This window comes from Mustela nivalis (assembly GCF_964662115.1).
Source record: "Mustela nivalis genome assembly, chromosome: 8".
NCBI lineage: Eukaryota > Metazoa > Chordata > Mammalia > Carnivora > Mustelidae > Mustela > Mustela nivalis.
The window spans coordinates 51,743,441-51,760,903 of NC_139027.1; positions in this window are offsets into that span (position 1 = coordinate 51,743,441).

Genomic DNA, 17,463 nt, shown 5'->3' on the forward strand with positions numbered 1-17,463 from the left:
ACACCTCCCCCTCGCCATTTTTTTTTTTTTTTTTTTTTTTTTTTTTTGGGCTGTGAAACAACACCTGTTACTTTTAATACAAAACCATAAAGGAAAGAAATCTCAGTCTGAAAAAAATAGTATTAACATTTGGATGTTTACCAATTCAGGCTTTTCCTCTGAAGATGTGTGTGTAAATTATTTATTATATTTCTGAGATCAATGTATATGCAGTTCTGTGTCCTGTTTCCATGTAATATTTTCTTGCATCATTATAAATTTTTCATAGACAGTTTTATCAATAGCTACATCATTTTGTGTAGCTTTTTCCCATTGATATACATCACTATTATAATGGCAGGACATACTTTTTTATATTAAAAACTGGAATATAAGCCCATTTTGGGCTCCTTCTCCTAGTTCCTTAGGTTGGATTCTCAGCCTTGGAATGATAAAGTTGCAGGACTTGCCTTTTTGTAGGTCCTAGTCCCTATGGCTAAACTGCTTTCTGGGAGCTGTGTAGATCTGCACTCCCAGAAGTTGGGTGACTCACCTTCTAAAGAGGGCAACTTGGATGGGTTTGCAGCTGTCAGCAAAACTTCTCCCCCAGCAACCCACGGAGGTAGGACACACACACCCAGGGCAGGAACAAAAAGCTGTTTTGTCCCATAGCCTGTGGGGCCGGGGCGGGGGGTGGATAGTGCGGAGAGAAGACTTTCTGAAAGGTCTATAATGTCCCGTGGTCACCTATGGTCCTCCTGCGGCAACTTGTGCCTCCTCTTTTCTTTGCCTCTAGCACACTATGTAGTGGGGGAAGAGAGGATATGGGGGGTGGGGGAGGGGTTGAAATGCAGCCGTCCATTAAACAGGCATGTATCAAGTCCTACAACATGCCAAGTACTGTCCTGAGTGGTGGGGACACAATGATGAACAGAAGTGGCTTGGTTCCTGTTAGGGGCTGAATTGTGTCCCACCCCCTGCCCCAATTCTGCATGTTGAGAATCCATATATTAATTCCTATGCCCCAAACCCGAGTTAGGAATATGATTGTATTTGGAGTTAGGGCCTTTACAGAGGTGATGAAGTTAAAACAAGAGTGGGGGCTAATCTGATCTGACAAGAGGAAGTCTGGACACAGAGACGCGGGAGGTCTGCACACAGAAGAAAGACCACATGAGCATCCAATGAGAAGGCAGCCCTCTGAAAGCCAACAAAAAAAGGCCTCAGAAGAAACTGAATTTGCCAATCAATAACCTGATCCTGTATTTCTAGCCTCCAGAACCGTGAAAAAATTTCTATTAAGACACCCAGTCTGGGGGCACCTGGGTGGCTCACTGGGTTAAAGCCTCTGCCTTCAGCTCAGGTCATGATTCCAGGGTCCTGGGATCGAGCCCCACATCGGGCTCTCTGCTCAGCGGGGAGCCTGCTTCCTCCTCTCTCTCTGCCTGCCTCTCTGCCTACTTGTGATCTCTGTTTGTCAAATAAATTAAAAAACAAACAAACAAACAAACAAACAAAAATGACACCCAGTCTGGGACATCTGGGTGGCTCAGTCGGTTAAGCGTCTGCCTTCAATTCAGGTCATGATCTCAGGGTCCTGGGATCAAGCCCTGCATTATGTTCCTTGCTCAGCGGGGAGCCTTCTTCTCCCTCTCCCTCTGCTGCTCCCCCTGCTTGTGCTCTCTCTTCTTTCTCTCCCTCTGTATCTGATAAATAAATAAAACCTTAAAAAAAGAGAGAGAGAGAGAGAGAGACCCAGTTTGTGGTATATGGCTATGGCAGTTTGAGAAAACGAATACAGTCCCTGATCTCAAGGAGTTTCTTTCCATGGTCCTGGAGGAAAGAGGCAACTGACACTTAAGAAATAATCAAGCCAATCATATACCATTACAAATCTGTCAGTGTGGAAAAAGGACAGAAGATGGGGCCCTCGTGTAATCTAAGGGACCATGAGAGCTATCTGGGATGAGATCTGAAGGATGATTAGGAGTTTGTTGGGCAAGACTGAGGTCAGGGCAGGGGAAAGGGGTGTTCTAGAGACGGGAAAGGAAATGCTCTGGTCAAGGCCCTGGGGAGGCCGGGAGAAAGACTACTGTGGAAAGCAGGCTGGGGGTGGGGGGGTGGGGAGGGATGGAGGAGGTGGGGCTGAGAGAACCACACAGGACCTGTGTCCCCCAGAGGGACAGCAGGATCGGGTTTACTCTTCAGTAGCTCTCTCTGAGTGGTTTTTTTGTTTTTGTTTTTGTTTTTGAGAATGAAGTGCAAGGGGCCAGACTGAAGCCAAAAAGATCAGTTTGAAGCTCCAGCAGAGGGTCAAGGTGGGATAGGATGGAGACTTGGCCCAAGGTGGTGAGGGTGGGGTTGGGAAGAATTAAAGCCAAGCTGGTAGGAAGTAGGAGGAAGCAAAACAAGTGGAGTAGATCAGGTTTCTTGCTGCTAACCTTGGCCATTATAGGTGGCTGGAGAAGAGAAACCTTTGGCTTGGATGAAGTAATTGACTCGTTTTTCATTCCTTTAACCAACATTTATTCATAGGGTGCCTTGCATGTGTCAGGAGTTTGCCAGATTCAGATTTTTAGAGAAGGGTATCAAGAAGGAAATAAAATTTAATTTCATTGGGAAGAAGGGCAAGAAGCCCCGTTGATACAAGGAAAGCCCAAATTGGCATCTATTTTTAAAGAAGTACAGTTTGGCTCTATTCAGATGTATAACGTAACATGAAGCCGTTCTAAGGCAGAGCTAAAATTGGATCTCAGAAGCACCTAGCTGCTTGCAAATATGGTGTGACTAAAGTGATTGGACAAGAACCAGTTTTCTTTATAGGTTAAACATTCCCCTTGTAACTTCTCTACATGATTTATTCATGCAGCAGGTCCTGTTCAAACTTTTTAAGTAAACTCTACTCCCAACATGGGGCTCAAACTCTTGACCCTCAACTCAAGACTTGCATGCTCTACTGACTAAGCCAGTCAGGCACCCCTCTCTTCAAACTTGTTATGCACAGGTCAGTCTGTACAGAAATTAATTTTTTTAAAAGATTTTATTTATTTATTTGACAGAGAAAGAGATCACAAGTAGGCAGCGAGGCGGGGTGCGGGGGAAGCAGGCTCCCCGCTGAGCAGAAGGCCCAATGCGGGGCTCCATCCCAGGACCCTGAGATCATGACCTGAGCCGAAGACAGAGGCTTAACCCACTGAGCCACCCAGGCACCCCCAGAAATTAATTCTTAATAAGTATGCATCTCAACTTTATTCTTCAATAGGTAGGACATATTTGGGGTATCTTCTGTACGTCAAAGACCCACGTTCTCTGAGACAATCCCCTGGCAAAGGGAAAGACCCCCGATTCAACGCTGAACCAATCAGATGATCTCTTCCCAAGAATTTGTAATTGAGACTGAGGGATGCTAGCCTCTATGTGTGGCTGGAACAGAACTGAATGAAACTAGAGGCTCAGAAGAAGCCACACGCATGGACAAGTGGAGAAAATTCTGCAGTCAGGAAAAAAAAGACACACCTTGACCTTGGACTTCCGGCCCCTAGAACTACAAAAGAATAAATTTGCTGTTGTAACCTCTACAGTTGGGACAATTGGTAAGAACAGCCACAGGAAACGAATACTGAGCCTCCGACAAGGCAATAGGATCATTGTTGAGAAGGACAGGCATTTGGAGCCCTCCGACTGCTTACTGTCATGGGGCACGTAAAGGAAGGTCAACTCCCCACCCGCCCTGAGGAACTAAGGACCAAGTTTGATTTTATTTCCCAGTAGAAAATGGAACAAAAAAAAGCAGATTTTTGACAAAAGAGGTAATTTGGAAAATGTACATGATTTCTCTGTTCTCTGCCACTCAGATCTTTGCGGAGCTCCCTGAGAACCAGAGACCCTGATCACACTCTGGTCTTTTTATCTGAGAAGAAAAACTCATGGTAGTTTCAGAGCAGTTCAGTCTCTCATGAAAGGGACCTTCCTGAGAAGCTCCCATAATAAACACTTAGTAAACAGTTGATAGATAGAAACTCTTATTATCCATTCAGGCGTGGGTGCTAGTCTGGCCTGAAAGGAGGGTATTCTGAATGGAGGATAGGTTCCCTCTGGTGTGAAATTCCCTCTAAAATGTCTCCCCTAGGGACAGGGGGTGGAAAACAGCTTGTCTGCTGAAGGGCACAGAGCACAGTTCTGGGACTGTGCGAGTAGGTCCATCTGTGTGCACAACTCTCCTTTTGAATTTATTTCAGAGGGTGAGGAGTCTCTAGACTGGAAGAAAGGAAGCCCCCCCCCACACACACACACACTGGGAGAGAAGGAGGGAGCGAAGGAGTGAGGAAAGAGAGAGACAGAGAGAGCTTCTGAGGAAACAGATGGAGTGTGGAATGGAATAGGATTTCAACTTCTCCTTGAGGGACGTTATCTCATCTTGTGGAAGAGGCCACAACACAGGATGGACCAGTCCTAGCAAATGTGAAGAAACTTGCTGCAGGCCCCAGCAGGGGGAAGGGTCCGGTGCTGGTGGTTCCTGGTTCCCTACTAAGGTACAGAACGAGAGCGGAGGCAGAGCTGAGGCCGATAGATGGGAAGCAAGTGTGAGAGGTTCGTGCTCTCTCCGCGCAGAGATGAACCAGGGAGCTTTCTGAAGCTCCACACCAAAGAATTCCTCTTCATTCATGGAGAGATAACACCACAAAGCCTACAGAACATTTCCAGGAATTAAGAGGGCAACAAACTTGGTGTTCAGTGTTTCTTCCTTGGCTAAAGGTTGGGACTTTGGGGAAAGAAAGGACATCAAGAGAAGTGAAGATTTGACTTATCACTGTTTCCAGTGCGGTCAATCTGGAGGTCTCCTGTATCAGAATCTTCTTATAAAAAACGGAGACACCTGGGTCCCTCGGTACTCCTCGATCTATTGAGTTAAATTCTCTGCCAACTGCCAAGGATTCTGGCTTTTAGAAGTTCTCCACTTACTCTTTTGCAGACCAAAGTCCGGGCACCACCGACTGAGAAAGGATCGAAGAAAAGGCTTTGGCTCTTTGGATCATAACCTAAAATGCCAGATGAATGCCCTCTCGAATCCAGATGGAGTATGTTTCACAAGCACTGAGAAGACTATGTTTGGAGATTGGCTTTAACTGGAAAAAAAGAGCACTGGGAAGAGGAGGGAGGTGAGGGAGACAATATTCAGCTGAGAACTGCAAAGAGAACAATGGCAGCATGTGTCAAGGGATGACACGGGAGTCAGACTGCCTGGGTTCAAGTATGAGCTCTCCTCACTCGCTGATGGTCTTAGGGGCAAGTACCTACTTGCCTGAGCCTTGGGTTTCCTAATCTAGAACATGGGAACTCTAAGACTGTCCTGCCTCATAGCATAAGTGCTTGTGATGGTTAATTTTATGTCAGCTTGACTGGGCTGAGAATTTAACTCAATAGATCGAGGAGTACCGAGGGACCCAGGTGTCTCCGTTTTTTATAAGAAGATTCTGATACAGGAGACCTCCAGATTGACCGCACTGGAGAGCTGGCAAAACATTATTTTGGTGTCTGTTGAGGCTGCTTCCATAAGAGATTAGCATTTGAATCAGTAGATTGAGAAAAGATCATCCCCACCAATGTGGGGGGGACAAAAATCATCCAATCTATTGAGGGCCTGAATAGACTGAAGAGAAGAAAGGCAAAGGAAGGGCAAATTTGTTCTCTACTTGAGCTGGGACATCCATCTTGTCCTGTCCTTGGACATCAGCCCTCCTGGTTCTCCCACCTTTGACTTAGTTGGCTCCCCTAGTTCTCAGGCCTTTGGGTTGGTACTCATACTACACCACTGGCTTTTCTGGGCTTCCAGCTTATAGACATCAGATTATGGGACTTCTCAGCCGCCATAATCACAGGAGCCAATCTCTCATAATAAATCTCTTTCTATATTAATATATAAAATCTCTTTATATAAATATTTATATATATATTTATATAATTGGTTCTGTTTCTCTGGAGAATTCTAACACAGTGTTTTGCATATAATATATGTGCCTGGTGCATAGTGAACATTCAATAAGTGTTAGCTCTATTTATTATTGGAATGTGTAACTAGTATTTCATAAGATTAAAACTTTAGAAAAGTGGAGCACCTGGCTGGCTCATTGATGGAGCACTTGACTCTTGATATCAGGGTTGTAAGTTTGAGTCCCACATTAGGTGTAGAGATTAGTTAAAAACTAAATTTAAAAGAAAAAAAACCTTTAGAAACGAAGCCACAATATTCACGGCCTGTGAGGTCTATAAAAATGCATGTTCTCTTTGTCCATTTGGGCTGCTGTAATGAAATACCATAAACTGGATGGCTTATAAACAACAGAAATGTATTTTTCACAATCCTGGAGGCTGGAAGCAGAGATCAGGGTGCCAGCATGGTCAGGGGAGGACTCTCTTCCAGGTTGCAGACTTCTCATTGTATCTTCACATGGAGGCAGAGGGCTGGGCATCTCCCTGAGGCCTCTTTTGAGGCACTAATCCCATTCATGAGGGTTTCACATTCATGACTTCCGTACTTCCCAAAGGCCCTTCCTACTACTCCCTAACCTTTAGGGGTTAGGATTTCAACATATGAATTTTGGGGGACACAAACATTCAGATCATAGCAGAAGCATTTGGGGTTTCTAACAGTAGAGGTACTTATACAAACCCAACAAAGGCGTGTGTTAAGGTACCCTTAGTTTAAAGAAGCATAAATACCAGAAGGCGAGAGAGAGTCCTGTAGATCAAGAAGATGTGTCCCTGCATGGAAATCCTTACCAACATTCATGTAAGAAAGGCTCTAGGTAAAGATTCAAGGAGACGGGGAGAATATGGTTAATGGAGATGAGGATTCTAGTGCAAGGACAAGCTGAGATGGTAAGGAGAGACTTCCACTCTCTGAACATATGGGGAAGTCACACTAACTCCCAGATATGCATCTGGTAATGTCTTGACTTATCTTAGGGACAATTCCATCTCTCAGAAGATGAGCTGAGAAAGAAGGGACCTGCTACGTGGAACCCTAACCTGACCAGCAAGAAAGAACTGGTTGGAGAAGCAGGTGTAGAAGGTATGCTTGGGGATGGAGGCTGGCCAGGGTGATGACCTGTTTTCAAGGCCCAAACCCAGTCGTTTCTGCAGGGTTCGGCCTTTCTACAACAGGCTCTCCCAAAGCCAGAGCACCCACTTAATTCCTTGACCCTGTCAAATCCTCACCCTTACCAAGAGTTTCCTTTCTATGGAGTCAGCTGAGGAAGGTCTCTTGAGGTTCTTCACATACTTTGCTTGAGAAAAATAGGACTGAGCCAAAGGTCCTACTGAGAACAACAGAACAAAGTATACTATGGTGTTTTCTACCCAGTCACAGTACTATGTAGCTGCTTTTATCTTGCCCAATCTGGTCCAGAAATCAGATCCTATTGACACCCCTAACATTTGAGAACACTTTTCCCTCCAAGGTCATCCCAATCATGCCTAGGCTCTGAGGTTGGTCCTCACTCATACTCAAGCCTCTTGGTGGTTTTAGAATTGGGTGCTTGTCAGAGCATTCTTAGTTTGTTACACCTAATAATATATAATGATGGGGGAAAGACTTGGAAAAAAAGAATGATATAACATGGTTGCTAGTCTCTTTGTATCTGGTAACAAAGCCTATGTTGATAATCACAGTTGAATGTTTCCACTACTCATTCCATTTTCCCCTTAACCTCTGCCAGCACGAAGCATGGCCAGATTTGAGACCTTTCTGGTTTTGTCATTATCAAATTGGCACAGCTATCCTTTGACCGGAACTATTGGGCCAAAGAGTCAGAAGGAGCACTCCCATGAATCTGCTAGGTTCCAAACATAGTCATTCTTGCTCCTACGGTGTAGCAGCAACTTAATTTCCTCCTGGTAAACAAGACCAATCATCCTATCGGGTACAACAAACCCTTTCCCTTCCTGTGGTTCAGTGGCATGAGTAACCCCAAAAGGTGAAAGGGCAGTCTCAGCTTCCAGTTCATTAGAGTCATGCCCTTATGTCTGGTATATGCATTCTTCTCTTGGATACTTGCACTTCCAAAAAGATTGAGGCCAAGGTCACAAAGAACTAACAATCCTGGATTTTATTGGGAGGTAGAACTATTTCAAGTGGGGTAGTAGGTGTAATAGTGAGGGGGAGTGCTCTGACCTCTACTCCTTGGTTCCCAAACCCATACATTCCAACCATGGGTGAGATGGGTCCACATATTGGCCTCTGAGGTATACAAACCATCTATGGGACAACTCACACTTCCCAAGATCTGGTCTCCAATTTGTGCCATAACTAGTCTTCAAGTCATTCTAACTATCAAGCCAGCTGCTACTGGGTGATGGAGCACATGGGAAAATTTGTGAAGTCTAAGGGCATGAGCCCATGGCCCACAAGTTCGTTTACAAAAAAGTGTGTCTCCCTGTCAAAGTGATGTTGGGTGTTCTTCCATGATAAGGTCCATCGCTAAGTCCACAAATGGTGGTACTATTAGAAGCCCCAAGTTTAGGGAAGGCAAACCCATACCTGAAATGGGTACATTCCTAATGAGGACAAAACACTATACCCTCCATGATGGGAGGGGTTGAATATAGTCAATCACCTACTAAGTGGTTAGTGGCTTCTCAAGGGAAATGTGTCCTGTCAGGGGTTCCTCACCTACATGTGCCCTGTAACACCAGATGGGGAATTCCTTCATAGTTGTCTTAGAGGTTTTCTGGTTCTCTGAGCCAGTTTTAATTGTCTGTTTATAACTTTGTCTTTTCCCCTAAATTTCCTTATTGGGCCATAAGAACCAAATAGCTCTAGAGTCTTTATAAATCACTACAGTTGTCACTTCATTGCCACATACTTGGTTATCCAATGCCTGCCCTCCACCTGCACTTTGCTCCTTGGTATCACTGGTAATACTTGAATAACTAGGATGACACTGCGCACCATAGACCCGTGTCCTATTCACCTCTGGCAGAAAGCTTACCCATATACTCCTTGAATATATGATCAATGCAACCCCGGAGTCTAATTTTTAATACTGATTTTGAAATAGTTCTAGGTCCACTGGACCTAGTTGCAAAGAAATTGTACTGGAAAGTCCTGTGCATCCCTCCCTTAATTCCCCCGTGTTATCATTTTAAATAACTATAGAACTACACTCAAATGAACAAATGGCATTGGTATACCCCATAAAACTTATAAAGTCTCACCAGTTATACGTGCCTTCACTTATGTGTGTATGCACACTATGCAGTCTTGTTGTGTAGCCTGGCATAACCACCACGATGATCAAGCTACTCAACCATGCTATTGCAAGACTCCTTCCTGCTAACCTCTTTATACCTACACCATGCTCTCTCTCATTCTCAATCCCTGTCCTAATCCACCCTCCCTGTTATTTCATGAATGTTACACAAATGGAATCATGTGGCATGCATATCTTTTTTTTAAGATTTTATATATTTATTTGATAGGGAGAGAGAGAGAGAGAGAGCAGGCAGAGAAGAAGGCAGAGAGAGAGGGAAGCAGGCTCCGTGCTGAGCAGAGAGCCCGATGCAGGGTTAAATCCCAGGACCCTGGGATCATGACCTGAGCTGAAGGCAAAAGCTTAACCTACTGAGCCACCCAGGCGCCCCGGCTTGCATATCTTTTTATAGGCTTTTTTCACTTAGTGTAATTTCTTCAAGGTTCATCTAAATTATTGTGTGTATTAGTAGTTGGTTTTTTATTGCTGAATAGTATTTTGTAGTATGTATGTACCACCGTTTGTTTAATCATTCACCCTTTGAAGAATATTTGAGTAGTTCCCAGTTTGGGACTATTATAAACAAAGCTGCTATGAATATTCATGTACAATTCTTGTGTAAAAAAGTCAGTCTTCATTTCTCTGGGATAAATGCCTGGGTGCAAGTGTCGGGTCATATGGTAAACCCATTTTTACTTTAGAAAGAATCTGTCAACTGGATCCCCAAAATGGTCGTGCCATTTTACAGTCCCATCAGCAAATATGAGTAACTCGGTTTCTCTGAACACTTGCCAGCATTTGAAATTATCCCTATTTTTCATTTTAGCTATTCTGATAGTTGTATAATGATGTCTCGTTTTGACTTTAATTTGCGTTTCTCCAACAGCTACTGATGTTAAACATCTTTTTACGTGTTTGTGATCTGTATATTCTCTTAGGTGAAATGTCTTATGTTTTCTGCTGACTTTCTAACTGGATTTTTAAAAAAGTTTTTGAGACTTCTTTATACATTCTAGGTATAAAGTCCTTTTTGGGTAGATTTATAAATATTTTCTGCTAGTCTATAACTTGTCCTTCGATCCTTTTAACTAGGTCTTTTGTAGAACAAGTTTTCACTTTGATGAAATGCAATTTACCCATTTTTTTCCTCTTATGGATTGTGCTTTGGGTATCAAGTCCAAGAACCTTCGCCAAGTGCTAGATTTTTAAGATTGTCCCTAATGCTCTTTTCTAAAAGTTTTATAATTTTATGTTTTAGGTAAGTTTTACATTTAAATCCATGATCCCTTTTGAGTTTTTAATATGTGTGAAGTTTAGCTTGAGGTTAATTTTTTCTGATGAATGTCCTGCTGAGGGTACTCTCCAGCACCATTTACTGAAAAGGTTACTCCTCTTCTATTGAATTGCCTGTGCTTCTTTGTAAATAATTGGGTATATGTACATATATATGTATATACATATATGTACACATATATACATTTATATATACATATATTTATATGTATATATATTTTAAATATATATATATATATTTTTTTTTAAGATTTATTTATTTGTCAGAGAGACACAGTGAGAAAGGGAACACAAGCAAGGGGAGTGAGAGAGGGAGAAGCAGGCTTCCCGCTGAGCAAGGAGCCCAACGCAGGGCTCGATCCCAGGACCCCAGGATCACAGCCTGAGCCAAAGGCACATGCCCAACAACTGAGCCACCCAGGCACCCCTAATTGTGCATATTTGCGTGGACCTATTTCCAGGTTTGTTCCATTCATCTGTGTTTTTCCTCCTGCTAATATCACATTTTCTGGATTACTATACCTATATAGTAAGCCCTAACATTGGAAACGGACTCCTCTGACTTTATTCTTCTTTTTCAAGGTTGTTTTGGCTATTCTAGGGCTTTTCCTTTCCCACATAAACTTTAGAATAAGTTTGTCTATGTCTACAAAAATACTGCTGAAATTTTAATAGGATTGCATAAAACCTAGAGAACAATTTAGTGGAGAATTAACATCTTTACAATGTTGAATTTTTCAATCTATTGAATGTAATACATCTCTCCACTTACTTAGGTCTCCCTTAATTTCTTTCATTAATATTTTATAATTTTCATTACCTAAATCCCATCCACGTATTGGTACATTTATACCTGATATTCTTTGGAGCAACTGTAAATGGCATAGAATTTTTAAAATTTGGGGGTTTTGCTTGTTGTCAGTATATAGAAAGTACAATCAACTTTTATGTTGCTCTTGTATCTTACTGAACTCAATTTGTTAGTTCTAGAAGTTTTGTTATAGATTCCTTGGAGTTTTCTATGTAGACAATCATGTCATCTCTAAGTAAGTTTTATTTCTACTTTCCAATCTGTATGCTTCTTTTCCTCTTGGGTGCTTGAACATGTAGTAAGTACTATGCTGAACAGCAGCTGTGAGAATGGACATTCTTTCATTGTTCCCAATCTCAGAGGGAAAGCATTTGGTCTTTCAACATTAAGTATGATGCCATATCTATATCTATCTCTATCTACCTTTTTTTTGATAAATCCTCTTTATGAGATTGATGAAGTTCCTTCTATTTTTAGTGTACTGAAAGTTTTTACCATTAGGTGTTGAATCAATTGATTTATCAGTTTTTTCCTTCTTTAGCCTGATGATATGGTGGATTACACTGATTAAATTTCCAGTATTGACTCATCCTTGAATATCTGGAATAAATCATCCATAAAATGAGTTGGGAAGTATTTTTTTATTTTCTGAAAGAGACTGTGTTTTGTTACAAATTCCATTTTAGGATTATTCAGGTTCTTTACTTCATCTTGGCTTAATTTTAATGGTTTGTGATTTTCAAGAAATTTGTCCATTTTTTAAGTTGTCAAATTTGACTATAGTTGTTCATGGTATTCTTTTAATATTCTTTTGATAGCAGCAGGATCTGTGGTGGTATTGTTCCATTCCTGATATTAGTAATTTGTGTCTTCTTTTTGTTAATCTTGCTAGAGGTTTATCAATGTTTTGTTTTTGAGGGACTTGTTATGTGTAATTTCCCCCTCTTCTTCCTCTTTTCAATTTCATTGGTTTCTGCTAACATTACCTTCTGATTGCTTTGGGCTTATTTTGTTCTTTCTTGTTTCTTGAGCTATAAAGTTATTTCGATATTTCTTTATAATGTAAGTACCCAGTGCTATAAATTTTCCTCAGTACTTTAGTAGTTGTATCTCAAAGATTTTAATGTTTCTATTTTCATTCATTTCTATATATATTTTGAGACTTCTTTTTACTCATGGATTGTTAAGTGTGCTGTTTACTTTCCAAATGTTTGGTGATTTTCCTATTGTCATTCTGTTGATTTCCAGCTTGATTTCATTATGGTCTGAAAATATGTTCTGTATGACTGCAATTCTTTTTTTTTAAAGATGTATTTATTTACTTATCTGACAGACAGAGATCACAAGTAGGCAGAGAGAGAAGGGGGGAAGCAGGCTCCCCATCAAGCAGAGAGCCCGATGCAGGGCTTGATCCCAGGAAACCGAGATCATGACCTGAACTGAAGGCAGACGCTTAACCCACTGAGCCACCCAGGCACCCCATGTATGACTGCAATTCTTTTAAAAGTGTCAATATTTGTTATAGCCCAGATTATGGTCTATATTCATGTATGTTCCATGTGTACTTAAAAAGAATGTATATTCTATTGTTTGATGTTCTATAAATATCAGTCTGATCCCAGACTTCATCATGTTGTTCAGTTCTTCTGTATCCTTGCTGATTTTCTCTAGTAGCTCTATCGATCAGTTGGTGAATGTGGGGAGTTGAAATTCCCAACTATAACTGGATTTGTCTATTTCTCCTTTTAGCTCTATCAGTTTTTGCTTCATGTATTTTGAATCTTTGTGGTTTGATCTGTACACCTTTAAGATTGCTTTACTTCTTGGTGGACTGATCCTTTTATCATCACGTATTGTCCCTTACTGTCTCTAGTAATACACTTTGCTTTGAAGTCTAATTTATCGGATATTAATATAGCCAGCCCCTCCTCTTTTTGTAATCAGTGTTAGCCCAGTTCCAAAGGTCAATTTCCTAAAGACACTCACAGTACCCATTATTTTAACAGTCTAAGCCCCAATAAGAAATAGATGGCACACTGATAGGTAAATTGAGGAACACTTAATTTTACTAAAGGACTATTTAAAAAGGAAAAAAGGGGGGTACTATTTATAAAGATGTGGGCAGGCTATAGGAGAATCACAACCAGCAGTTTTAGCACACAAGGACAAGAAAGAGTAGTTATTAGTTACTAGAAGCCAGAAGGAGAGTACTCTAAAGAATGCAACCTTGACAGAAACACTGATCTTTGGTTGAGGATCAAAGCCAGAATGAGGGCGATTCTGCAGGGAACCAGGAGAAACACCTTGACCTCACTTCCTCTGTTATATCTCCTGCACTGGCTCATTTGTTCAAATCAGGTGAGAAGTGAGGAGGATGGGGTCCACATGGTTAGCCTCCTGGGGCAGAGAGCAGGATGGCAAAGCTGTGGAGAATGAATCTGGTGGGGCAAACAAAATATCTGACAGTTTCTAACCGGAAGGACCCTGAGCTGCTAACTTTTTTCTTGGATTACCTCTAAGTTTTTAAGATCTGAATTTTAGGGATAGAACTATAACTAAAATTATCTAAAAATGGAACTGGCCACAGAAGAAACCCCCAAGACCTGGAACTACTCTTTCAGTGGACAGCCAGTGGTGAGAAGTCCTGGAAAATCTTCAAGCATTTAAGGACTGGCCTTGGTAACCTCTGAAGTTCCCCCCCAGCACCAAGGTTCTACTGCTGAGAAAGCTGCAACAAAATAGACTACAAATGTGGAAACCTTAGTCAACGTGGAGGTCCTGAGGAATCAGATGGGAGTGCAGAGGAAGCAGATTAGTGCTGTCCCTGGGGCACAACACAGGCATTCTCTGTGACAATATTTGGAGCATGGCTGGGAAGATTAGCAAGGGCACACTACTGGACACTGACCACAAATGAGTAAGAAAATCAGCAGTTACTGCATTATACAAAAACTGTAAATTAAACTGTTCTATTCCATCAGCACTGAAGTGGATGGCAACATCTGGAACAGTGACTTTACTTAAACAGGGGATTTCATCTCAAAAACTTTTGCAAATTTTCTGACAATGGAATACAGTTCAAACTCCCGAAGTCAACATCCAGAGCTGTATGAATTCAAGAAAAACCATGGTGAAACTGACTTAAAAACACTGAGGTGGGGCACCTAGGTGGCTCAATCAGTTAAGTATCTGCCTTTGGCTCATCTGTACCCCAATGTTCATAGCAGCAATGGCCACAGTCGCCAAACTGTGGAAAGAGCCAAGATGCCCTTCAACAGATGAATGGATAAAGAAGATGTGGTCCATATACACAATGGAATATTACGCAGCCATCAGAGAGAATGAATACCCAACTTTTGTATCAACATGGACGAGACTGGAGGAGACTATGCTGAGTGAAATAAGTTATTAGGAGAAGGAAAGGAAAAGTGAACTGGAGTAAATCGGAGGGGGAGACAAACCATGAAAGACTATGGACTCTGAGAAACAAACTGAGGGTTTTATTTTTATTTTTTTAAAGATTTTATTTATTTATTTGACAGACAGAGTTCACAAGTGGGCAGAGAAGCAGGCAGAGAGAGAGGAGGAAGCAGGCTCCCTGCTGAGCAGACAGCCAGATGTGGGGTTTTATCCCAGGACCCTGGGATCATGACCTGAGCCGAAGGCAGAGGCTTTAACCCACTGAGCCACCCAGGCACCCCCAAACTGAGGGTTTTAGAGGGGAGGGGGTTGGGGGAATAGGTGAGCCTGGTGGTGGGGATTGAGGGCACGTACTGCATGGAGCACTGGGTGTGGTGCATGAACAGTAAAATTTGGAACACTACAAAAATAAAATTAAAAAAAAGTATCCAACATGAAAATTTAATTAGAATGTACAGTCTATTGACATTTAACAAAATTACTGATATGGTTGGGCACAAGTCTACCATCTTTCTCTAAGTTTTCTGTCTCTTCAATCCTTTATTCTCCTTTTCCGGTCTTTTTTGGGTTAGACTAATTCTTAGTAATCCATTGCATCTTTCAAGTGGTAGAGATCCTTACTAATTACAGTCTATCTTGAGTTAGTATCACACCACTTTAGAAATAATGTAAAAACTTACAACAGTGTAATCCCATTTTAGTCTTTAATCCCACTCCTTTTTCATTTTACTTCTCCATATGTTAACTCTTGATACCTGTATCATTCAGTAAGCACTTAGCATAGGCAAAATTGTCAAATAACTTTTTATGCTCATGTTCTCACGTAAGTCCTCGGAGAGGACAGGAACATGGTTTATATACATATATACACATTCATACACACTTTTTTAAGTTCAGCACCTATCTCATAAGCCTGTAATGTTTTGCTGATGAAGGTTTATAGATGTCAAAGTAGAATAAAGCATATTGTCAGTGGTTCTCCTTATAGATTAACAATCATTATAAAGACATAGGTATTAAAAACTGATTATTCCAGATATGAATCTGCTTACATACATAAAAAATGTATTACAAAACTAACAAGGAACAGCTACTTACATTAGAGAGGAAGTGAGAGGATAGAGTAAGAAAGGAGCTACACTTCTTTGAATATACCATGTTTTTACTAGTGTGACTTTAGAACCATGTGAAATGCTTTTTGTAACATCAATTTTAAAATGTAACCCCTAAAAATCAAAGATAAAATTAAACAAATGAACCTCAAAGTTAATCTACAAGGTAGCAGAACTACTAAAGAACTATTTCAAGTGACTTGAAAGGCTAAATATATAACCTCACTAGGATATATAACCTCACTAGGATATATATCCTTACTAGGATATACCCTAAGGACAAAAACAAAAGCAAAGCTGGAAAAGCATTTTAAACTGTTTTTACTGATCACATGGTTGGCTGTGGTCTCAGGATTGATTTTTTGATACAGGTAAAGTGAGATACAGATAAGCAATTTTGATAGTTCAATTCCATCAATCTGATGTCCTTGAGAATTATAATACATGACGTAAGACAAATAAAATCCAGATTTAAGAAAGAAGAGATAAAAACCTGAAAGTCCTAAATTTGAACCAGAAGTGTCAGTATGACAATGATGCACTTTATCATAAAAACAAAATGTACATTTCCATGTTCTGTCCACTGAAAGGCAACAACCAAAACAGAAGCAATGACCATCCTAAAGAGCCACTTTTCCTGAAAGAGATGGCTGACTTCAGGTCTAAGGCAGAAAGTGTACAAGACAAGCCTGCAAAACCTCTATAAATGGAGAGCAAGGAACCCAGGAAAATTAGTCATGTCATGTCAAATAGAATGAGGAGTCATATGAAAAAGGCCCAAAGTATGACAATTTGAGCATCAATAAGGCTACTGCTGTAAAGGTTTGCAACATCCAATATTAAAATTCATGAGTTCAAGTTAATACCTACATAAAAAGAGTTTACCATATTCGGTAGGTGCCAACAAAACAACTCATTTTGAGAAAATGTTAAGTAAAGGAAAAGCATCAAATACTTAAGCCGTTCTTAAACAAAGAATAACACTGAGTAACCAAAGAGCAGATGAGAGAAGTTTCTCTTTTCAGGGAGTATTCTAGCTTACAAAAGGAGAAATATACAAATTAAAATATCACCATTTTGTAATCCCCAGTGAATAAATATACATCTAGGCTTTAAGCATCAACTTTTATGAAAATCCCAAAGAAAACAATCAGATACTTTGTGCCTGCTCATCAGGAAGACCACGTCACTGTCTGAAGCAGTCTTGACAAAAAGAAAAAGAAACCAAATTCCAATCACATTTCCATATTCAACTACAAATTCAAAAGATACCAGACCACAGAGGAAATATACTGAAACTATACTATGGGGTTGCGATCAGCAAAATCCAAACTGTGAGGAATGCTTTCAGTAGTGTTTCTCAAATTATGTTATCAATCAGCTTATTTTCCTTTTCCCTTTTTCCCCTATTTCCAATCCATCAGATATCATTTGCAAAATACAAATAAATAAGCACAGAAGCCTAAAACCCCATTTTAAAATTAGCATATCCAACAAATAGATATAAAGTCACCGTCAAACTGCATCAAGGTTTCTAGACACTCAATTTCTGTACGTAAGTCAACATGAAGTCGCATACTTCGTGGACCAGCATTAG